Source organism: Sebastes umbrosus, chromosome 19 (genome assembly GCF_015220745.1).
Source record: "Sebastes umbrosus isolate fSebUmb1 chromosome 19, fSebUmb1.pri, whole genome shotgun sequence".
Classification (NCBI taxonomy): Eukaryota; Metazoa; Chordata; class Actinopteri; order Perciformes; family Sebastidae; genus Sebastes; species Sebastes umbrosus.
This window is the reverse complement of record NC_051287.1, coordinates 24,256,402-24,262,401: the sequence shown is the minus strand read 5'-3', so window position 1 is coordinate 24,262,401 and position 6,000 is coordinate 24,256,402.

The window sequence follows — 6,000 nt, the reverse complement described above, 5'->3', positions numbered from 1 at the left end:
AGCCTATTTTCTCTTTTCACAAAGCCAGAGCCAGAAACGGCAAACACTGCAACAATCCGCTCCACTGGTATCGAGCTGTGATTTCTATCACGGTTGTACTCCCTTAACATATTGCAATCGTCACTATCTTCATACATATATCTCAGGTTTACTCCAGAGATATTACACTTTTTTTCTTTTTTCTTTGCATACATAATGCCAACTATTTTTTGTAAGCATTGTTGCACAACTACATTTGTTCTGCAGAGCATGCAATATTACTGGAAACACCACAATGAATCATGTTTTAAATTTCCTGTTTACTTGCGATAGTAACAATTGATACTGTTGCTACTGAGAGATCATACATGAGATATTGGTGGATTTGCCAGTTTTCTTCCTCATACGGCTCCCAGCTCCTGATACGGGAAGATATCTGTTCGAGTTTCAACATTAAAATGAATCACATTGAGTTTTTTTTTTCTCCGTCTGTGACCCTGGAAATGTTTGTATAAATTTGCCCTCTCAATATAGTTGATGCATATTGACATTGCTGGCCTTTTTGTAAATCCGAATCAATTTGGAGAATTGTTTGTAGCATATAAAAGTGTCAGTCATCTCCATGAAGGTCAAGTGAAGTCAGTCTGGCAGATTTTAAAGACCTGGCAGCAACAGTTTCAAACAAAAGGCAAAGTTGTGGAAGCATTCTTAAACCTGCGCCAACGCTTGACTTTAAAAACAGATCACAGCTCACAGCTGGCGGTACCGTGAGGTTGTCGTCTTATTATTAACACGGTGTGTTTCCGTGTAAGGTATTGGCGGATGCCTCTATCATTCAGCAGCCTTGTTAAGTCTGTATAACGTTACACTACGTTGTCTCTTATCCCGTCATCTACCGCTTTTTTTTTCTCACCGCGGACGGCCAGCAGCTCCCGCACACACATCCACACATGTATCTCTCTGTTCTCAGAAGGAGGCGGGGTCACGCGTCATCAACACGTCATCAGTTACACTGCGCATGTGTGGTTTTAATGCTCAGGCTGATCAGAATCCCTAAAAACATTCCTGAATCCGGATCATAATCCCGATCGCCACCAAAATCTAATGGTTTGTTCATTGTGCCACACCCCACCCCTCCAAAAAAATTCCATTCAAATCCATCTTAGACTTTTGGAGTTATCCTGCTAACGGACAAACAAACAAACCAACAAACCAACGCCTATGAAAAAATAACCTCCTTCCTAGGCCTTCGGCCTTGGCGGAGTTAAAAATACCAGTCAGAAGCTGCAATAAGACAAATTATTTAAATTTGATTGTGTATTTTTACTCATTTTATTTTATTGTATTCTGTCCTTGCAATTTTCAGCTAATAGTACACATAATGTACAATTATCATAAATACAAAAACCTAGGAATAGGTAAGCTACTTTTATTGTTATGGCCATTGAGGCTCAAGACTGTATGGAAGTTATGTGCACCGTGTTGTGCTAAGAGCACAATGTAAGTAGGCATACGGTACTAGAAACCTGTTTAAAGATTAAAGGTTAATGTAAGGGATGGAGCAATTCAGGAAACTTGTGATTCCTCAATTGCTGGAAAAAAGCTTGATGGTGAAATGGGGCTTTCCAGGCATTTGCACTGAAAATGTATCCATTTTGCATAGTTTACAGTGTACTGTAGGCACCTCAAAAAGACCTACTTAGAGCAGGCAAGCATATGAAGACAGCACTGCAATGTGTTCAAAGGTTGTTACGATATATAAAATGGCGACAGAGAGGGAGATTGATATGCTCGCTCTCATCCAATAGACTGTAATTGGGTGCTGTCAGAGTGACTTCATGTCAAGCTGTCACTCCAGGCTCCGCTCAATCAAACCGATGCATCTGTGCTTAAACAGGGCATTGTTTTAGCCAGTAGAAGCAAAGAGGCAAAACTCTGGTGCTTTTTTGACTACAGCCTCTAGATGGCGGTAGCGCTGCCCTGCACGCTGCCCTGCACGCTGCCCTGCACGCTGCCCTGCACGCTGCCCTGCACGCACGCGCTCATATGACATATACGGTTCTGCCGGCTTCCTCCTAGCTGTATGCATGTGTAATAATGGATATATTGGCTGTAATTCATCACTTGTATTATCTTATAATACACCCATGGGCTGTATGCTGTAAGCCTGCCACGGTAGATATATTAATGTCTCTGTTCCCAAACAACCGGCTATCAGCCAGTAGCTAGTAGCGCTAGTAGCATGACATCAATAGAATTTAATGTAGTAATAGGGTATTTACTGACACAGAGGGCAAAAGCACAGGACACAACCTCCTTGTCTGTGGATCATTGGACATCGATATTCGATCCTTGACATGAAAATGTTTGAGATGTTTGCCCTTAAAATCTGTGCTGGATTTTTCTAACTTTATGTCCATTACTCACTTTATGCTCCTAAGTTTAATAAATAAATAAGTAAGTAAGTAAGTAAATAGTTATAATAGTGGGCATATTTATAATATTTCTATTGTTCAACACAGGCCATAGAAATATTTTTACTGTACTGAGAAATCCTTTTACTGGCATCTGGTAGTCGTTTTCAGTCCAAAATTTGCTGCTGGGCACTGATGTTGCAATGGAACGAACAATTGACTTTCACTTCTTAGCAATACAGTTTACATTCTTTAGTAGAAGCCATTAAGCAAAAGTTAGATACTAGAAATAATATGGTGACCTAATTTAGTTTATTAGGTGATGAATTACAAGTACTACTGAACTCCCAACCCAAAGAATTTGGTAGATTGTTAAATTTCTGTGTTTCTATGTAAATGTTTTATAATTGTTTGTTAGTTGTTAGTATTTTAATTTGTTCCATTTTTTTCTCTCTACTTTTGCTCCAATTAAAGTCTATGGAAGGCTAGTGTGTAAGATAATCATAGGGAGATGCTATGGTATTTAAGACTTGGAAAAAGAAAAAATGAAACAGCTCACAGTTTTCACACTTCACACACAAAATTATACATCTAGAATTTCCCACAAGACTCCTCTCTCTCAAAATATAAAACTCTAACCCACAGTAGTTACAGTTTTTGGAGCTCTAATGCTTAATTGGTGGGTAGAGGACTGTCAACTCTCATATATTCTCTTTTTTAACTTAATATTCTCACTTAAAGGTCCCCTATCATGCTCATTTTCAGGTTCATACTTGTATTTTGTGTTTCTACTAGAATATGTTTACATGCTGTAATGTTCAAAAACACATTATTTTCCTCATACTGTCTGTCTGAATATACCTGAAACGCTCTGTTTTAGTGCATTTCAACGGAATTGCAACATAATTGCGTTGCTAGGCAACAGTTTGGGTCCATGTTTACTTCCTGTCAGCTGATGTTATTTATACACTGCAACAGGAAATAAACTGGGACACATTTAGAATGTTTATGTTTAAAACCGTGTAATGGTCTAAATATTGTATATTTGTGACATCACAAATGGACAGAAATCCTAACAGCTTGTTTCAAACGCACAATTTCTAAATACGGGCTGCGTGTATTTCTCTGTATATTGATTTATATAGCACTTAAACCTGTTTTATAATATAAAAGACATGACAATCTCACTTTTTACAATATGGGACCTTTAATATAGCCTAAATGTTATATAGAATTATATTCAGCTGTTTCGTTCTAGAATCTAGAGTTACAAGTTATTAATATACTTTTTGGGGATGTATTGCCTTAACTTATGGCTTTATTTGGATTTGATTTGATTTGGATTTTTAATGTCTTTCTCACTCGCGCTTTCAAAAAGACTATGCATCCCAGACAGGTGTATGGCATTTGGCTGATTAGTCTTCTCCTCAGGAAAGCATGTGCCTGTCCAGGTTTGCCTGGGAGGCATATTGGGTCAGTGTGCTTTAGCCTCACTATAATAAGGTCCCTGATTGGTCCTTAATACGGCCAACTTTTCTGTTGGTTGATGAAGATGCTTGAATCACCACCAAGTGCTGTCCTGATAATTGAAGTTGATTGATTTTGGAACTTTCTGCTTTCAGAAGTCTATCCAGTTCACACAAGTGTCTCTGGCTAATTAGATCTATCCTCGGAAAACCTTAAGCTTGTGAAAAGAAGTTTCGCTGACAGATGCAAAAAAATCAGCTGATGGAACAACTGCCATCCCACCAACAGGTTCAAATCCACCATAGTTTATGTTGGTTGTTAAAGTTACTACTATGTATACTGTTTCCAGGCGGCAACCTCCAGGTCTGAGAAGTGAAGCCAATGCTGAAGTGCCTTAAACTTGCATTCTTTCTAACAGCCAGCAGGGGGCGACCCCTCTGGTTGCTAAAAGAAGTCTGATTGTATAGAAGTCTATGAGAAAATGAGCCTACTTCTCCTTGATTTATTACCTCAGTAAACATTGTAAACGTGAGTTTATGGTCTCAATTGCTAGTTTCAAGTCTTCTTCAATACAGCATGATGTTCATTTAGTAAATTATGGTCCCATTTGGCATCAAATAGACCATAAAGCAGGGGATGCTTTAGGGCGTGGCTACCTTATGATTGAAAGGTTGCTACCACGGTGTTGTCTGGTCTGGGAGTTGTCCGTGTTTTGTCTTTCTCAGTGTGTTTTCAGTTCATGAAGGTTAATTGCAACATTTTGGTTGCCTAAAATGGTCTTATTTAGTGTTCGGTTGTACCGACAGCCTCTCATGTCACTTCTGGTTCCAAAAAAACAAGATGGCGACGGCCAAAATGACAAATTCAAGGCTTCAAAACCGTAGTCCACAAACCAATGGCTGTCGTCACGGTGACTACGTCCACTTCTTACAGTTTATGACTGTACCACTACTCCTTACCCTGACATTCACCCTTACTATTAGAAGTGGTTGAATAAGCTTTCGTAGGCTTTGTGAAGTCTATTAAAGCAGTGCCTTTCAGCTAAAGGAAGATTTCTTCCCCTGAAAATACGCCTTTTCTATTTCTAAGTAATTATAATGAGTTCTTTTCAGTTTTCAAAGTTGTAGGTCCTTCATTTTCAAAAGGTTACATTTATAAGAAAGATAGCAGAGCTGCTGAATAATGTGGAGTATTTTCTGAGACAGCAGAATTACACCTCCCTTTTGTTAAAACCTGCTTCTTCTCCATCTAAAACCTCAACTGAGGCATTGATAATGGAAAGGGGCGCAGATTCAATGTATGCTTAAACCTGCAGTAATGTAGTTTTGGGGGGCAGCGGAAACATTTGTGAACACAACACTGACATGTTGATGTGGCGAACTTGTTAGCAAACAGTTGGTTTATCTCCCTTTTAAGGAACATCTTGAACAGATAAAACATTTACGATGAATCGCAATTAATCATGGACAATCATGTGATTAATCGCACATTTCTTATCTGTTCAAAATGTTCCTTAAAGGGAGATTTGTCAGTGTTTAATAGTCCTATCAACATGGGAGTGGGCAAATATGCTGCTTTATGCAAATGTATGTATATATTTATTATTGGAAATCAATTAACACGAAACAATGACAAATATTGTCCAGAAACCCTCACAGGTACTGCATTTAGCATAAAAAAAATGCTCAAATCATAACATGGCAAACTGCAGCCCAACAGGCAACAACAGCTGTCAGTGTGTCAGTGTGCTGACTTGACTATGACTTGCCCCAAATGGCATGTGATTATCATAAAGTGGGCATGTCTGTAAAGGGGAGACTCGTGGGTACCCATAGAACCCATTTTCATTCACATATCTTGAGGTCAGAGGTCAAGGGACCCCTTTGAAAATGGCCATGCCAGCTTTTCAGTTTTTAGCCTCCTTCGAGACAAGCTAGTATAACATGGTTGGTACCAATGGATTACTTAGGTTTTTATAGTTTCCTATGATGCCAGTTCACTCCAGCTTTAAAACTGAGCCCGCTACAACCGCCGAAAGATCGATTGCGTTATTGCGTTAAAGAAATTAGTGGCGTTAAAATGATTTTGCGTTAACGCGTTATTATTGCTTTAACGTTGACAGCCCTATTATTTACAGTTA